Source organism: Crocodylus porosus, unplaced genomic scaffold, assembly GCF_001723895.1.
Source record: "Crocodylus porosus isolate Cpor-Errol unplaced genomic scaffold, CroPor_comp1, whole genome shotgun sequence".
Taxonomy (NCBI): Eukaryota; Metazoa; Chordata; order Crocodylia; family Crocodylidae; genus Crocodylus; species Crocodylus porosus.
Window position 1 is genome coordinate 8634185 of NW_017728931.1, and position 19187 is coordinate 8653371.

Sequence of the window (19187 nt, forward strand, 5' to 3'; positions counted from 1 at the left end):
TGCGCAAGCTCCAGCCATCCGCTGCCGAGCGCTACGCGACGCGCTCCCGCCCCCCTCTCCCCCTTCCCGAGCCGCGCTCCAAAAGGCGCGAAGGCCGCAGGCGGGTGGGGGGAGGGGGTTGTAACGTCCTGCCACGGCGGCTCCCAACCGCCATGTTGGTTAGGGCTCCCCCACGTAACATATTGCCTCACCGCTGCCCCAGGCCTAGCCCAAGTATGGTCCTTTGGTCTAACTCTGAACCATAGTGTGTGCGAGTGATGTTGATGGAAATGCACCTGCGTATATGGGTTGCACACACGGAAACGCACCCACCGTCCCGAGCCAGCCACACGTGGAGGAGGCCTGGCCCCCACGCAAGCCTCACATGCCACCCCTCTGACTGGGCCGTGGTACATGGACAGCCTCTGGCCCCTTGGCAGGTGGGATGCTACATGGTGGCCCCTTGTGGGGCTTAGTATGTACAGGTTATACTGAGCTAGGCCCACACCATGTTGTGGGCCCTGTGGTACAGCCATGGGCCTGTGGCACACCCTGTTGGGTTTAATGCCTGATTCATATGCAAGAGCGTTCCCTCACACAGCAATGTGCAGGCCTCATGAGGCCTGGGCTGCTGGCCTCTGCCCTGCATGTGTGAAACGCCAAGCTCAGCGCTCCATGCCAGCAATACGAATGCAGCACGCACAGCTAGTAGGCCTCTGCAGGCGATACTTCCAACTCCCATCTTGTATGGCCAGTTCTTACCCTGTTTCCCTGCATGGAAAATGTCTGTGGCCTACATAGCCTCTTCCTCGTGTGTGGGATGTGGAGGCCCCACTGCCTGCTACATCCAAATCTGAGACACACAACACAGCGGGTACCATATGCCTATCATGTTTTGACATGTCCAAGACACAGGCTGTGTTGAATCATTCCTCGTTACTAACCAGAGTGTGATGCAAAGACAGTCTTCCCATATCCCTAAAACAATAGCTCTTTTGGCAACTAACGCTTGTGACATCCAACACACCAGCCAACACCTCTCTAGCATATGCAAAATACCTACCATTTTTCCTCTCACACCCTCACTTGTGACACACCCAATGTATCAGACACCCTATATCCACTATGCCAGTCACCTAACGTACTGACTGTACCTCTCCACATTCCCAAAGTTGAATACACCAAACACTTTTTGCCACCCAGTGCCATAGCAACAAAGTTTGGCACCTGGGGCAAAGCCCACAGTGTTAGCCCACCCTCACCCCACGCACAGATCCAGGGGGCACCCCCCCACACAATGCTTGCCAGGGAGTGCATGCCCTGCACCCACCCCGAAACAAAGGCTTCATGGCTTCGTCCCCTGACCTGCCCCGGTTAGCCAGTGCCTGTTGCCACCCCTTTGCTTCAGCACCCAGCACGGTCACCCCATTCACCCCCCCTTGCTCCAGCACCCAGGGTTCATCTCCCCTTCCCCTTGCTACTGTTGCCACCACACACCTAATGTGTCAGTGGATCCTTTGTCCTTATGAGAGTACTCAGCATGTCAACTCATATTTCCAACTTGTGACTCTGGGCCCATCTACACATGTGTAGTATTTCTTTCTGTTACCCTCCACCCCATGTATGATGCCTTAAATATGCACATTATTGCCTTTCATTTCCCTCGTGTGTGTGTGACATGCCCCAAATGCTAATTGTGCCAGACACCAGACACCCACCAGGGATGCTAGTCCTGTACCACATTTAATGAGCCATTATCATTAAATTTCTGTGTGAGATATCTAACATGCTATCAAATCTACACAAGCACAAGTATTGCTGGATACACAAGCACAAATATTGCACTCCCACCCCACTGCCGCACATTTCCACAGCTATTTCCTAGGCATGTGACACACCTAGCTGCTTGCTCAACATCACCACGCACCTGACACCCAACTTTTTGCCTCTTGCTGTCTCCTGCATGAAAATCTCTACTCATACATACCACAGAGATTGCACGTGCTTCCTGAGAAACACTCAACCAGTGCCTTTCTTTACAACACACATACATCCAACCTAGCTTTCACCAGCATGACAAACTCATCTCATTACTTTGTCCTTCATGTGTGGCGCCTAACCTGTCACCCACCTATGCATGTAATGCATCAAAACCAGCTTCCTTCTACCTCTCAGTCATGTGACAGACCTATCTCAACAAAGTCTTACTCTTCCATCTGAAGGGCAGCTGCTATCTCTACACCCTCGTGCATAACAAATATACTTAAACAACTATCAGCATATATGACACAACCAGAGCCATTTCAGGCAGGCTGTAAAACCTACAGCTACAGGAATCACTTGAATAAGAGTATATTGTGCACACTCCGTACAGAGAGTCCCATGTAGTCTTTCAGCACAATTTATGGAGCAAAACCTAATTTCTGCAACGATGGTGTTTTATTCTATTACCATGCAACACCCTTTACTTCTAACCCCTCCCTATCCCCCACCACCCCACCATAGCCTACAGTTAAAAGAAATCATAGATGTACGCTCTATTATTTTCAACAGTGACTTTTTTAAATGTTGTATGCAGAACTTTCCAGACAGTTTGGTTTTGCTCCCCAGGCCTGCTTCTGTGATGTTGTCCAGGCAGCTTTTCTCATAGGGGTGCCATGAAGGAGAAGACCTCATAGCTGACTTCATCATCCCATTTTCCAGTTGTCCTAGTATCATTTGGAGCACTGTCCTGACAGACCAGTTTGCCCCTCTATACTTTTGGTTTCTCTTTGTGCCATAACTCCCTGGCATCACATTGTCTTGTTCCACAAAACAGCGCAGGAAACATGAACACTAATCTGTTTAACTCCCCATTGAGTGAAAATCTAGAAAGCAAAAGATAATTGCAGGTAAGTCCTAGCAGGACTGGGATGCTGAAAAAATCCGGAAACAAAATGCTGAACACGTGGCTATAATAAAATGCAAATTCTGTGGCAAAACTGATGGATTCCATAAAACCCTGGAAAGAGTTCATAAATGAAAAAAAAATCTAACGGTTTTTTTACACAGGAAAATTAACCAGAAAATCTATATTTTTATAATTATACTGGCATAGCTGGTATAATTCCCCAAGTGGACACTCTAATTTTGGAATATTCTGCAACAGGTACCTTTTTCCCCTTTTTGCTTTTCTTGCTTTGAAAGCTGTATCAATTAAATTGAAAAAAGGCATTCTTAACTGGAAAAAAAGTGGCCACAAGGAAAATAATACTATTATAAATATAGCAGTACAATAATACCAGTACAGTTTGCCTTCTCCACATAGACAAGCCATAAGGCAAGCATCACAACAAGCATGTATGTTAATTTCACATTTCTGAAGATATCTTTGCATTCAGAAGGTCTAGAAACACACTTATTTCAACAGTGAAAGCTGAGATCTGAAACAACATTTTTTAGCAAGAGGAGAATTCCACAGCTGGGAAATCATGGTACATGTGAAGTCTATCCATATGTTTGCAAATCAGTTATGGGGAGTATGAGATAGCGAACAGGTGCAGCTGTCTGGGGCCTAGAAAGAATGGCAATATGGTGAACACAAGGCTACAGAGCTGTCAAGCCCGATGGAATCCTTCAACCCGAACAAAGAAAAGAATCCAGGTCAACAAGTTACTGCTGAATTTGTGCCTATTACACCATCCCTCTTCTGTCTACTTCTGTCTCTTAAATGAGAAATGGAGACTTGGATCAAGGTGGAGTCTCTTATTAAAGGTTATTAGTCTGCTAACCTGGAGTATATTGAACACACACAATACATGCCTTGAATACAAAGTTGAGAGCCTGCTTACTGGTGCTGAATGTGGTTGGGGTAATAGGAAAGGTAGCATACGTTCAAAACAGTTTCGGTTATCTGACTGCTGTAATCTAGCTGAAAGAGGGTCTCTCCCATGTCTTTTTGAGCTGTGTTAGGAGCATATCCTACTCCCTGGGACATGCCAGCAATTGGAGAGACCCTGAGGAATCTGCTGGTTAGCTTATTATTATTGGAGCACCTGAGATGGATGTGAGTGTTATATTTTCCCTCTTGAGGAAAACAAGTATTTTTCTGATGATGAAGATAGATATCCTATCAACTGTAAACCTGGTCCTGAATCAAGATATAATAATGGTTCAGACAGACGGTTTGGTGCTAATCATGACATTCTGGGCAAATGTACCAGCAGATGATGTCAGCTTTATCATTCAGGCAATAAATATAACCTTATTCATATTAACTGGCTGATAGCTGAATGAATGATGGTAGCTCAATAAATAATAGGCAATCCTATACACTGAGCATAAATGGCACCCTTCCTTCATGTCCCCCTCCCCATGCTCAGCTTATATCAAGAATAAGAATCATTACAAGTTTAAAAAGCATAATATAATGATACAGGTACTGATCCAGAACCTCTGTATATCTGGAATCTGATATCATAGTTGCTTTCATTAAACATTTTTTGACACTGAACTCTTAAAAATGCAAAACAGCTGTTTGGCCCCAGCATGCAAGCTTGGGGGATCTGATCTGCAAGTTACAAAGTTTCATATACAGTCTCTTCTCAACATGGATGGTTGAATATAGACAATATCAATAAGGACCATTGTGGAAAGTCTAGTTTGGAAATGCTGCTAAGGCCAATGGTTTATAACAGTGGTGTTCAATCTCTAGCCCACAGGCCAGATCCAGCCTACAAGGCCATGTCATCTGGCCTCCAAGGCTCCCCATGGGTCTGGCAATTTGGTGGCAGAGGAGTGGGGGAAGTGTTAATTGCCACTCCACTCTGTGAAATTTCTGGCCTTGCAGGGAGCCCTGCAAGCTGGATGACATGGCCGTGAAACAGCTCCATGCTACACATTTGGCCCAGGGGCTCAGAAGGTTGACCGCCACTGGTGTATAGCAATATATTTCAGCGTATGAGTTGGTCATCTAATTCATATAGCATTGTTTCTGCTATCTACTTGAGTGAGTGAATAATAAATAATAAATATAAGGCAAGGCAAAGATTCCTGTTCACGCATGAATGCCTGTTTTCACACATGCATGTGAGTACTCCAATGGAGAACAACTGTTTATGGCTTGTTTTCAATGAGAAAATACCCATTTCATCAATGTTTCACATAAAAACAAATGGGATTGTATGAAATGGTGCAGAACTATTCCAAATTTCTCACAAACCCAGGGTTGGGCCAGTAATGACTGCTCTAATTATTTCAGTTCAGGATAAACTGCCATAAAATAACATAAAATGCAAAACTAGCTGCTTATGCAGAGGTGTCCCTAACCAAAGAAATTTGCTAAACTACCCCAACTCAGTACTATCCATGTGACACACTCAACTGCCTACCCCAGCTCTCCTATAAGATGTGTCCACATTAGTCATGAAGCATTGTCATGACATCAAGGCAGCCATATTACCTGAGTCTCAAAATGGGACATTCTGCTCCCCCACCCCTCCAAACCAGCATGCTCATTTGTCTCAAAGCTCTGGTTTCAGCTACAAACATGGGCATGTGTGTGCCCGGGGGTGAGGTGGGGGAATCCAGAGTGCTGGCATTCTCTGAAAATGGGACAGTTTGACCAAACTGCCCGGATGTCCAGGGCAGATGTTTAAAATGGGACTGTCTTGGGAAAAACAAGATACATGGTTATCCTACATGACCTCCAACTCAGTACCCCAGTCTTCAATGCACATAACACAACCATTACTGTGTGCCCCATCCAACACCCACCTACTTTGTGAAAAACCCCATCTACCCCCATCCTTTCCATAGATCCTTCTGCTGCCACTCCTTGCCACCTCTGCGGGTGTGACAGATGCTCCTAAATCCCCAACCTAGGCTCACAAAGGGGTGTGTGTGTGCGTGTCACTTCCATCTAATGCCTGGTGTTTTTGCAAATGACAGGCTGGCTAGGAGTGGCAAAAGGAAGGATTCATGGAAGCCTCAGGCTGGAAGGTGAAAAGATAATCCTGGAAAGGGATGTGGAGGAGGCAATCTCATCTCAACCACTGCAACCCAACAGCTCCACTTCTCTATGATCTATGATAGGAAAACATTTATTTTGTTTTGGGCGGTGGGGGGGTGTCTTGTAGCCCCGTGCAAAGATGTATGTGCATATGCATGTGGCTGTGAGAGTGCAGAGCTAGTGCAAGGATAGACAACCCCTGGCACGAGTGCCAGTGTGGCACATGAAGCCATTTTGCTTGGCATGTGTGCCTCTGGGTGGAGGGTGGCGAAGGGGCCAGGTCTGCGCTGCCACAACATGGATCAGACCCTCGTGGCTCCCATGCCATCTGTCCTGGCACGCCAACATCTTACAAGTCAAGGCTGCAGATGTTTTGGGCATTCTGCCCCAAAACATTCCCTACCCCTGAGCTAGTGGGAGAGGGGGGCAGGGGGCAAGGCCAGATTAACCCTGCTTCTCCCACTGCCTGGCCATGGGCTGCAATGCAAGTAAAGACCCCTGCTTTGGCCCTAGGCAAACGAACTCATAGGGCCCTACTAAATACTATATATTTATACTACTCTTTTTCACCCAATAATTATAATACGTAAAATAAGCACAACTGGGCCCCTTCTTCACTTAGGGCCTGGTTTGCCTATGTGTTGATCTGGCCCTGGTGGGGGGCATCTGGCTCTGAGAGTAGATGAGGGGCTGGATGAATGCCTGGAGGTGCAGGAGAGGCGGGCACAGCGTGTGGCTGCACGGCATGTGCTATGTGACAGAAGTATAAATGTATGGAGCTGCACGGGTGTGGGGGGGTGCGGGCTAGGAGTGCAGCTGCGTGTCTCTGCGGGAGACTGCATGGGTGCGGCAAGGAGCTGTGGCGTGGGGCGCGCCACCTGCTTGCACGGGCACATCCCTGCAGCAAAAGTAGCAGCTCCGCTCTCTGCAGCCTTCCCAGCCCTCCGTGCCAGCCGGCTAGAACCGGCCGGCTCCAGCAGCCGGCTCTCCGCAGTCAGAATGGCTCAGCGCCTTCGCGCTCCCCCGCCCATCCCTCTTCTCCAGCTCTCCCCTGAGCTCGGGCCACCGCGCAGCAGCGCTGAATTCACTCCGAAAATGCCTACGCGGCATAGACACGCAGGCAGGGTGGCTGGGGCCAGCTTGGGGGACACGAGACGGGGGCAGGGATGGGAGAAGGAGGGAGAAAGAGTTGCTGGGAGAGATGCTTGCAAAGAACAATTTTCCCAACTGTTTACTTGGTCTAATAAAAGATATCACATCTGCCCAAAGAACCTTGTCTGCCTGTGTCCTTAGACCAACACGGCTGCAATCAACAACCCTGGGAGAGATGCTGATCATTTATAACTGTTTCCACTTCCTCCCTCTCTTTTGCCCCCATTTCTTTCCCACCCTGAGCTGAAGAGATTCAAGCTATGAAGCTATGACACATTATAACTTGCCTAACCCCAGGAAGAGCACAGACGGACTGCAGATGCTTCCTCAGCCTGATGAAGGGGGTCTGTACCTGAAAGCTTGCAAAGAAGAATTTTTCCAACTATTTTAGTTGGTCTAAATAAAAGATATCAGATTTACCCAAAAAACCTTTTCAAGCTATAAAGCTAAAACGTATCATTCGTCAACTGATGCATGGGCTGAGAGGGGAGGGGGCCAGGTATGACTTAACCTATTTGCCAAATTTGGGAGGGGTGCATGCTGAGGGACCATTTGCTGTGGATTGGGAGTGATGAATTAAAAACTGAACCAGGAGGAGAGGGTTTGTTACACTGCAGAATACTGTAGTTTTCCCAGAAGAGTGGGATCTCTATTATTCACAGCATTTCAGAAACTAGGGCTGAAAAAGCCCAGGAGTGTATACTCTGCTCTCATGATGCACCATCCTCTGAGGATGTGGATAGATGAACCATAACAGGACTTTCCTGCCTGATTTTGAACATTTGAGGGTTCATGGTATGAATGGTAGAGAGTACCACCTCACTTGCAAGTGACAAGTAGTTTTGGGGGCACCAGTGTGGGCATATTAGAAAAAAGAGTGAGAATCTGCTGGAATTACAAGCAGAAATATAAGCAGGGAAAGAAGCGGGGATAGAGAACGAGACAGCTGCTGTTCAGATGGCACCACAAGCAGGAGACAGGGAATAATACTTGGGAGTTAGAAAGGAAGAGGGTTAGGATGGGCTTTGAAGGAATGGATAATTTGTAGGGCAGAGAGGTGGGCTGAGGCCAAAGAGCTGGTGGCTAAGGTGTTCCAAGAGCACTTGGGAGAACTTCACTGAGGAGGTCTCTTCCACCAAGACAGAGAAGGCAGCAGGTAGGATTAGAATACAGCGTATCCTCTCTTATCATCTGCTTTGTCCTCCTTTTAATTTCCTGCACTCCCCTGCTGTCTTCCATTTCACTCCTTCCCTTTTTCTTTTTGCTCTCTTCCCTATTCCTTTCTCCCTGGTGCTTCCTTTCCAGCCCTTTAGTCTATCAGGTCTTCTCCCTTTCTAGTTCCCTCTTTCTCTCTTGCCTCAGGAAAGTTCCTTTTCTATTTCTGTCTCTTCCTCTTTTGTTCTTGCCTCCTCTTCTGTGACTCTCTCATTCGGTCTATCGATGTGTCTCCCTATTGTCTCCTGCTGCATGCTGTCCTGTGATGATGACTTGGGGTTTTGCAGCGTGGGGAGGAAACTGTGATGGAGTTGCCAGGGGCTGTGTCTTTAGGGCACTGTTTCCAAAGGCCTGAGAAGGGGCGATTAACATACGCTCTGTGAAATAAAGATCTCTACAGGGAGGGTTAAAGGAGAGCTCTCGTGGTGTTTTATACCTGCGTGCAAATGGCACTAGGTGGTTCGTTAGCTCGGGGGTTCTTTTGAAGTGGGTCTCATTGTGGAGCACGATCTCTCCATCAACCCTCTTTAAAGCTGCCTCCTTTCACCAAGCAAAGAGGGCTATATGTTCAGTGCCCCCTGCCTGCACTAAACAGATGGAGATGTGATGGGGGCGGGGTGTCTTTTAAATCCCCTGTTCCCTGTGGGAGCAGCATCACGTAAGCAGTGATTGGGGTGGGGGGAGTCACTGGGGTACAGGCCAACGCTGCTCCCTTTTCCTTTGGCTGCAGTTAATGCAGGTGCAGGGGAAAGGAGGAGGGTGCCTTGCAGAGGCCAGAAGTAGGTCAGCATAGCTGGCAGCTGCAGCTGGTGCAGTGTGATGTCGGGAAGGGATGGGGGAGGGAGGAATGACCGGAGGGGGGGAGTGGGAAAGGAGGGGGAATTGTGTGGGAGTTGCTGTGAGGAGTTGCAGGGGAGGGGAAGCCTCCGGTAGGCTGATTGCATGCATGCCAGACACACCCCCTCTCCCCATGCCTCTCCCCCAAACGAACACACCTTTCCCACCATCTGAACCCCCCTCTTCCCTGCTAAGAGAAAGTATGGACGAAATTCTGGGACTGCTTCTCCATCTCCTTGAGCTCCTGGATTGTTCCTTCTATACAGACAAAGTGCAAAGAGGGGTTTAAAACTGTCACACAGTATATTCAGTGGAGAATGAGGCCTGAGGGGAAAGAAAGCAATCAGTAGAAGAAGCAAGAGAGAGGTGAAGGGACAGAAAATGATGGATGGATAGAGGAGATGGAGCTGAAGAAGTGAGAAAAGGCATTGGAGAGAAAGCCTAAAAGAAAGAAAAGTAGATAAAAACATATGTGGAAAGAAATCTGGACACAAACAGAAACAGATGGAAAAAAACAAGGAACTAAGAAAACAAAATAAAGAGGAAGATAGGAATAAAGGGAGGAAGAGAAAGGGGAGGAAGGAAGGGAATTATATAGGGAGACAGTTACATCAATATTACAACTGTCATTTCTAAACACGCCCAGTTAAAAGTGTACATTTTCATTGCTTCTACCCACATTCATGGAGCTATAGAGCTTCTGCAGCCAGCTCCTCTCCCCATAGGATCATGCTAGCTTCAAAGAAAATCAGCTAATCCTGACCTTTAACACCAGGTACTGCAGTCTTGAGAACCCTTCCCAAAGCTAATTCAGTGCCCTTCTGGGCTGGCTCATAACATCTGCTGCTATTCCAGACCTGTCTCAATTTGCCAGCTCTTGTGATGCACCTCAGCCTTGTCATACAGCCCCACTCTACTCTCCCCGTCATGCCTTGCCACTCTTCACGATTCCCAATATCTCTGCAGATGCCCTTACTCTTGACCTGCAGCACCTGCTACTCCAGCTACAAGACCCTGCATAGCTCTGCACCTCACTTCTGCCTATGGATCATACTGTTATCACCCTTAGTTTGCAGTAAAAAAAATGCGTTGGACTATATTAAGCAAATCCTCATTATTTGCCCTTTTCCATTTATGACGTAGCCCTGCCTTCTGCCAGGGGAAAGATTAAAAAAGAGACCTAGCGCTGTTGTGTATTATTTTATAGTTATTGCATCACATGAGAACACACTTTCCTTCCCCATCATTTGCCTCTTTGCCTGTCTCTCTAGTTCTCCCTCTCTCTGCCTCTGTCCTGGTGTCCTTGTGGCAGCCACCAGCCCTTGCCTTGTGCCAGGTTTCTGGATCTCCAGGCTGCTTAGCCAGAATCAGAATGGTGCAGTCTGCAGGCAGATACGCCATCCCAGATGTCCTCTCAATCCTCCACCCCTCCCCTGCTATACTCAGTCCCCACTTTATCCTTTCCTGTCCTGACGCTGGCAGTGTGTCTCCTCCCCTCCCCTGTCCCTCCCCCTCCTCTCCCTGCAGTGCTCTCAGCCCTTACTGCAGTGCAATCCATCACTCCCAGCCAAGGTCTTCACGTGGGAGGGGGATCCAAATAGGGTTGGGGGTGGGTATGGGAGTGTAACCATCTCCTTTGCTAAGTAGTAAAGAAAGGCTCTCAGAATACAGACCTTTCTGGAATCAAGTCCTGCCTACTCCTAGATATTTTATTTATTTATTTATGTAGCTGCTTTGTTTTCAAAGAAAAAAATGTCCCTGCCAACATTCCAGTGAAGGTGACTGAGAGGAAACCAAGGAGACAGAGAGAAAGTAGGAGACAGAAAGACAAACCAAGAGAAGCAGAGAGCACAGAAAGAAAACAAAGCACGTGGAAAGAAAAGAAGATGAACAGAGGGTGGAAAAAAGCAAGAGAGAAAAAGAAATAGGTACAAAAAGGAACAGAGAAAACGCAGGAAGGAAAAGGAATGAAAGAGGGGAGGACCCAAGAAATGACAGACAGCAAGAAAGAAGGAGCTGAAGAGGAGATACGCATAAAGAAAGAGGCAAGGAGAGAGGGACAGATTGATGAGAGCAGATCTTTTGCATTTTCTAATGTTCTGTTAACAGGCAAGTTTTGTCATGGATGTAAATACTATGCACAGCCACGTTTATATAGGATTGAAGTATTTTTTAAATTCTAAATGCAAGTACAAATTATGAATCAGGAAATTAGTAGCAGATGCTAAAACACACCTCTCTGTCTCTCTCTCCTCCACTCCTGCAAGCTAGTAGGCACTTTAGAGACAGCCACAGTGACAGACCAAAGCTGTGACTGACCAAAACACCACTGAAGACTGCATTTAGCTTTGATTCCACAGGCATGTTAGTTATCAGCTTCCCTCTACCAATGCAGACATCTTGTGGAGATGTAGTTTGTGTTGGTGCAGAAGGGCTACAACCTACCTCCGTTTCAAATCGGGGTCGTTTACATCATTGCAGACTCCTAGTAGATGGACATTTTACATAAGCACAGGGTGGTTTTCACCAATGCAATCTGTACAGGTTTCAACTACTAACATACCAGCATGGTTGTGTTTTACATTCCTTTTGTACTGGTGCATATGACTGTACACAATGAAGGGCAATAAGGAATCAGGTCCCAGTGTAAACTCCATTTATACTGTTGCACAGCAATATGACCCAGGTCAACTACTCCTATAAGAGGGGTGTGAACTGGTGCAGCTGCATTGGTCAATAAAATCTGGGTGTAGACAAAGTCTTAGTGCCTCCTACAGCAAGGATTAGCAACCTAGGGGCCCTGGGTGAGATCCAGCCTATGGAGCCATTCTGTTTAGTCTGTAAAGCCTGGGCTCCTGCAGTATTTTGGCAGCAGCAGGCTTCAGCAGCATTTCAGCACCAGGGGGGCTTTACTTGCACAGCAGCCAACAGCTAGGCAGTGGGAGACGCAGCCCCTGCCAGATGTGGGGAAAGTGGTGGAAAGAATGGTGGAAAGATGACAAGCAGTGGAAAGAAAGAGCAGCAGCCAGGTCAGACAGGCTAGCCTGCTTCAGACAGAGCTGGGTAATTTTGGCTCGCTGCTCCTGAAGTGTTGCTGACCCCTGTCCCGCAGAATAAAGCATCATAAAAGACCTAAAAGATAGATGAGTCTTTACATAGCTTTACTTGTGTCAGGACAGGGTATAGCTGGGTAAAAGTCAAAATGTGAGTTATTACCAGGCTCTACCCACAGCACAAACCTCACCCATTATTGGTACCAAGCAATGATATTTACAGCCCTTTGCAGAAACCTGTGCAACACGTCTGTACCTCTCCTTTCTCACCCTTTTCATCAGCAGGGCAACAGTTAACAATATCATCACTAAAAGGGATGTTGCCAGCTTGGCATATTTTGAAAATGATCTGTAATGGTTTATGAGTACATAATTTTCATATGGAAAATTTTATTTTTTGAATGTGGGTCTTTACATTGTTAGCTGCTGTGGTGATACCCCAATGGGATGGGGAGGGAGCTCACACTGCTGTTGGAAGTACTGAGATGGGGAAGGGGAAGGGATGGAGCATTAGATGTCAGCCTTTCATGTTCCTTCCCCAGCCTCCATTGTGCATGAGTGTTGCCAAATAGTACAATTTCATTCCAAATCTTTTGAGATGTAATGTTTTCCTTGAAGCCCTTGGTACTAAAGTCCTGGGGTTATATGAGACTCTTGGGACCAAGCGTACCCGAGAAGCTAAGAAATTTGAAAGGTAAACAAAACAGATTAAAAAAAAATCTTCCAGATTTTTAAGCTAGTCATGATCTTTGAGGTGTACGTCATGATTTTTGAATGATTATGGATGGCCAAAACTGCAAGCCCCCTCTTCTTGGAAGGAGTAGTTTGACCCTGAGTATGAAAGAAAAAAACAAAATGGCATAAAAGGCTCCCACTCAAAGTAGACAGACCAGATAGTAAGATGTAACTCCATCCTTCTCTATGCACAGTACTTGCACCAGCTTGGGTAATATTGTTCTTTACATGACTGTCTACCCCTGTGCTGACATACTTTAATTGATTTACAACGAGGTTAGAGCTATTGATTTAGCTTAAGTTAATCCCAACTTTTTTGAAGCAGTGGGCTTGGAAAGGAAGGGTGTGTAGTAGAAACTACATTTGGGGACAGCAAATCAAAGACAGATTATGTCAGAAGATTGCTTTCCTTTAGGATAGGAACAGCAATGGGATGGTTTGGGTAACCTCAGGGAGGGGGCCTTGCTTACAGCAGAAGAAGCTACCAAGGAAGAAGGCAGGAAGAATATGGTGCAGGGAGCTAGGACAGGCAAAAAGTCACTGATGCTCTTTCTTCAGTTCTGAGAAGCTTGAGATACTTGGCAGCAAGAGAAAGATGCATGAGTCAGTGAGTCCATACTCAAACCTTGTATGGCACGTGGAGATGCAGGAAAGATAAGGTGAAGGTCCAACTAACTCTCATGGCCTGTTTGGGCTCCCTGTGTCCATATGTTCTGCAGCCTGTCAGAACAGTGGTTTCTGAAGCAGATATCAAGAGGGGTGGGATGAGAGAAAGTTCCATATCCTCAGGACCAGCACTGCAAAGGCATGACCCTTGTCAAACAGAGAAGCATCATGTCCTGAACATTACAATCATTCCCACATCTGCAATGAACTGAACACAAGCTCAGCTTCAAACCCCCTGAAACTGAGAAATGATTGGATCTGGCTTTGAATTGGCTCTGAACCTGTCTTTGACAGTCCATCCTCACTGCCAACCTAGGGAACAGTATAGGAATATGTCTATCTCTGATTTAATTAGTCTGTAAGGTGCAGATCTACCCTGCCTTCTGCCTGACTTCAGACTAACACTACTTCTACCTACATCTGTCTACTCGAAGGGTGGTGCCAGGGCTCAGGTAATAGAAGGAGGATGAATCAGCTGCGTGGGTCCCCAGAATGCTCACCTTGCTTGCCTTGACTCAGATGAACACGTTGTGTTACATTATTGAAATGATACACTCAACATCTCACAGCAGCTCATTAATTTCTCAGTGCTGAAATGTAACTTAATGCCTGGTTACTATGAGCCTATATGAGAGCTAAGAAAACAAAGACATAGCACGAGTGAAATTAGCTAGCATTTACAATATACCCCAAACCTTCATAGGCTCTATATTCACCCACTGAAAAGCAACCACACCTGAGGTAGAAAATATCATGGGATTTTTGTATTGCTAGAGCAACTGGTTTTGTGTTGCATCCAAAATCTGATGCTGGCAGCACTACCATGTCCCTAGCAAAGAACTGGAGCATTAGGGTCAGAGTGATCTTGGAAGGAAGAAAGCCCCCTGCTGACTTACTCACTGCCACATGGAACCCCCTGGTACCATACCGGGATCAACCATCACTGGAAGAGAGCATTCCCTATTGGGTGCTGACAGACATGCAACTCCCCCACTCTAACTCATGGTGCTTTACATAAAGCACCATAAGTTAGAGCAACCCCCGTGACCCAACAGATGTTTGCTGTTTGGTTGGAGGTGGTGGGGGGATTGACTTCTATTTTAGAGTCAATCCAGCAGAGAGAGGCTGCTTGCATGCAGCCTCTCTCCCCTAGCCCCCTCCTCCCCCTCAGCTCTGGTACTGTCTGTAGGGTGGAAGGAGGACAAGGGAGGAGAGGAAGCTCAGGGCTGAGGTTTACCCAGCCTGAACTGGAAAGGTAGAAGGATGCAGGGTGGGGCACAAGGTGGGGGGACTCCAATCCCCCCCCCCACCCTTCATAGTTCAGGCTGGGCAAACCCCAGCCCGGAGCTCCCTCCCCTCTCTTCTATCCCTCCCAACCTGCAGACAACATTGAGGGTGAGGCTGGGCTGCATCAGCCCAGCCCCAATCATGCATATGGACTGAGACAAGTTAAGAAGGCACTCTGCTTTGGAGCACCTTCATCTGAACCTTCGTTAGATGAGGGTTAATTTGCTCTGTGATCAGGCACTCTAAAGCATTCTGCAGCTGTGCACTTCTGTCAGGGCACAGCTGTAGAGCACTTTCAGGGGGCTGATCACTCAGCAAGTGTCACTCTGTCAGCACACATTGAGTCTCCTCCATTATTCCCTCTGACACCATATTAGATCACTGGGATCAGAACTTCAGGGAGAGATTACTTCCTTTTGAGTCTTCTATATCAATACAGCACCTGTACCCAGGACCATTAAGTAGAGATCTTGCTACCAACATCGCCTTTGCTGGGGAAGAATGACTGTAGCTGAGTAGAATAAAGAAGAGTGAGAGACAGAGAACTAAGTGACAGGAAGTGAAGTGAATCTATGCCTCTCTTGGAAACGACTAATTCTCCTGAAATCTCTGAGAGTTTCATGGGGAAGAAACAGGGAGAACAATAACAGATTCTTTCCCCCCACCAAATCCTCACAAACAAAATGTTGTAGAACTAGGTCATTTAGAAACAAGATTTTGAGGGAGAGCCATGAACAGTCATCCAGGTGATAAAGTGCAGAAGAACAACTCTGGAATGATTGAGGCTCAGCATGCTGGAATACTGTAGCTCCCTCCAGTGTCCCCTGAGTGCAAGGGCGGCAACCCCTGGATTTTCTCTTTATATCATGTACGCTTATAAAATGTTGAACTACCTCCAACCATAATTAAGATAAACAGCAGTGACGCATCCGTCTTGCCTGACTGATAAACCAATATAGAGACTAGGGATCCATTTCCCTGGCCCCTGAGTATGCTGAGTAAACAGCTGGGCTCTACAAATTACCCTGACTTGTTAAATGCTGTAGGCCTTGTTGGACTAGAAAAGGAAAAGAAACTGAATTCAAACTGATGATCCTTCACTAAGAAAGGTCTAGCAGAAGCTGCCCTAGATCTTTAGACAGGATAGTTGTTAGCACACATGCCATATCTGTTTATAACTGCTGTGACAGGCTGTTTTAAAGTTACAAAGAAACTCAAACCACAAAAGGGTTTCCAAATCAGGGTTTATACTGATTGCCAGTAGAGGCCAGAAACAGCTCTTTTCCTCCCTCCTGAATGCTAATGGCTTCTGAGGATTTTTTCTGCCTTTCTCCGAGCATTGGTACATTAGCAATAGGAAAGTCTGTAGGGTTTTGACTGGGGTATGTTGATGCTTCTGTTGGTACTTAGAAAACCCAGAGGTACTTAGAGGGTTTTGCTCTTCTGGTCAGGGTCACGCTGATTGCCAAACTTGGAGTCAGGAAAGCACTTTTTCCCTTAAATCAAAATGGCAAGGACCTTGAGGGTTTTTGCCTTTATCTGCAGTATGGTCCCTTGCCCAGGATCTTTTGAGAATTTAAGAACTAATTGAAGAGGCAGAGCCCTGGCCATGTCTTTCTCTTTCCCTTGCATGCCTGTGGCATGTTGCAGGTTGTTCTTGATGTTTTGGATCGTGTGCGTTGTAGCATGCATGAGGGTTTGAAGTAGCAACTTTGGAAATTCCTGTCAATACAGGGGATGGGATTTGGCCCAAGTGGCCTCCTCCAGTCCCATGTTAGCTCCTAGAAATCCAGACTCTGCCACTGTGATATAAAGGATATTGGACTAGATGGCCCAGTGGTCTGTTCCAGTATGGTATTTCTTTTGATGTTCCTGTGTTCCTAACCTCCCAGTAACAAAAAACTGATTTATCCAGGTAGAGATGAAACGAAGTTATTTTCCCCACCCTCTGGATATTGGGAAACAGCTGATTTGAGAAGACCCCCCATTGGATCCAAGAGGATCTTTCCATTCAGGAGGCAGAAACCTCTGCCACAATTTCTCTTGGTTACTTCCTCACCATTATAGTGCCTCCTCTGAATTGCAGGTTAGCCAAACACCTATCAGCCAAACATGAATCTTGGCCAGATTGTAGAATCTGCATTTTTTGGCTTCAGAGACACAGACTGATGGCACTGCAGGCCATAATGTCTAATTTGTTCCCTTAATGTCCAGGGGACTCCAGTAATACCCTGCACCCCCTGTCCTCCTTTCACTTCCTCCTGAGACCAAAGGCTGCTTTCTTGAGTTTCCGGGAGGGCAAGAAACAGGAAGAAGCCCCTAGCCATTTCCTTTATCTGTTTTTTTTAAGAATCTGCCGTGCCTGGGATAAAGGTTGTCTCAGGGGCAGAAGAAGCAGGCTCACCACCAAAAAAAAAATAAAAATCCTACAGTGCCAGGGAACCCTGTGCTGAGATGTACTGTGCAGCAGTCACAGTTCTCCAGTACTAACTCCAGCCTCCTCAGTGAAATCTGTGGATCCACCCCCAAGCCCTGCCAGCTGTGGCATAGTACTGGGGCACACTGTGGATTTCTCTAGCAACCATCCTCTGGGAGTTACTGGGCTTTATTCCTAGAGTACCACTGAGAGGTACCTACTACAGGGTTAAGCCTTATGGGGCACTGCCCTCCCCTGCCAGGCTTCCATCTGCTGCCTGATGAGGAAGAGAGTTTCCCTGAACACCCAGGGGATTGGCTTTGGGACTAAGAGCAGGGCAGTATCTACCCAGACCCAAAGGAGGAACTGTCAGATTCAGGAGCTGCAGAAGAGGAAGGAAGTCATCCCTTGCTTCCCTAGCTCACCTCAAAGGGAGCAAAAATTAATAGGAGGACCCTGGGGGACTTGTCAGAGGGGTGGGAGGAGGTAGGGTTGCTGACAAGCTGGGAAAGGAGGAGGAGGGTATTTGAGGGGGCATGAATTTGCACCCCCAGGTTCATGAAAGATGCTGAACTCTAAGGCAAAACTCTTAATGCGGGTTAAGGGTCTGATACCAATGGCTCATGCAGCTCTCGCTCTCTCCCTCTCCCTTTCCTCCTCATTCTTTCCCTTTCCTTGCTCTCTTTGTTGCTGTCCTTGCGCTCCTCCCCTGTGTCCCCCTTGTTTTACTCTTTCCTTCTCTTTCTGTGCCTTTCTTCCCTCCCTGTGTCTCTGACAGTAGCCAGCATGGCAAAAGCCTCACCAAACTCCCCCTTCAACCCATTCAAGCTGATCCCTGCACTCTACCCCCTTGTTCCCAGGAGCGAGCCCCCTCCCACAGCCCATTCTGCCAGAGTAGCTAGCAAAAGGAGGATGCTAAGCTCTCTAGCTTTTGGCGCACAGACGCTAGGTGATGTCATCACTTTCTCTGCCAGCTGATTGGCTGTCTGCCAGGACCTCCATCTGTCTGGGAGCCATGGAAATCGTTCGTCTCTGTTCTGGGCTTTTTCTCTCTTTCCTTTTATCTCCCTGTTCTGTTTTCTCATGTCTTTTGCTTTTCTCTTGTAGCACATCTGTGGCCACTTAAGACTTCACCTTGCTCCACTCTTCGGCCACTTGGAACGTCATGCAGCTGCAAAGACAATGTTTCATTCTTCCCGTTCCAAAAACCCAGAATCTGACTGCTTGAACTAAAGAAGAATCCACATTAGCTCCATAATGGTACAGGGTCTGTGATGCAGCATTCAGGACAGTCCTGTGTGAGCAGAGAGCAGTGGTGCAAGTCCATCCAGTCAGGACAATAGTTTACAGGCTGTCCCCACCCACTGCTCGTGTGCTAAATTATGTTAGTTGAACGATCCAAAATTCCTCCTGGACTCATCACTTGCTGCCTATTTGTAATAACTAAGCCACAGAGCCAGGGTCCTTGGAAGCAGAAATCCTGGGAGATACCAATGGGGGTGAATATAATTCACCCTCTCACTCAACAAGCTGAGCTTAAAGGATGATACACCTAGGTCCCCAGGTGGTGGAAATAAATATTACATGTGGGGATATTCAGGTATGAAAAGATGAGGGAAGGAGAAAAAGGAGGAAGAAGGAGGAGGGAAAGGCATGAAATCAGACCTTAAAAAAGTTTGTAGAAAGAAGGGAAGAAATATGTTCAGAAAGGGGAAAGGCAAGTGGAAGAAAAAAGAGTGAGATCACAACAGGAAAATAGAGAAATGGTGATAGATGCATGCTTCTACAGGGATATGTTTTAGGCAGCACTGTACCGAGACTCCCGGTGGCCCTGGGTGAACTTTTAGTTTTGGGCCCT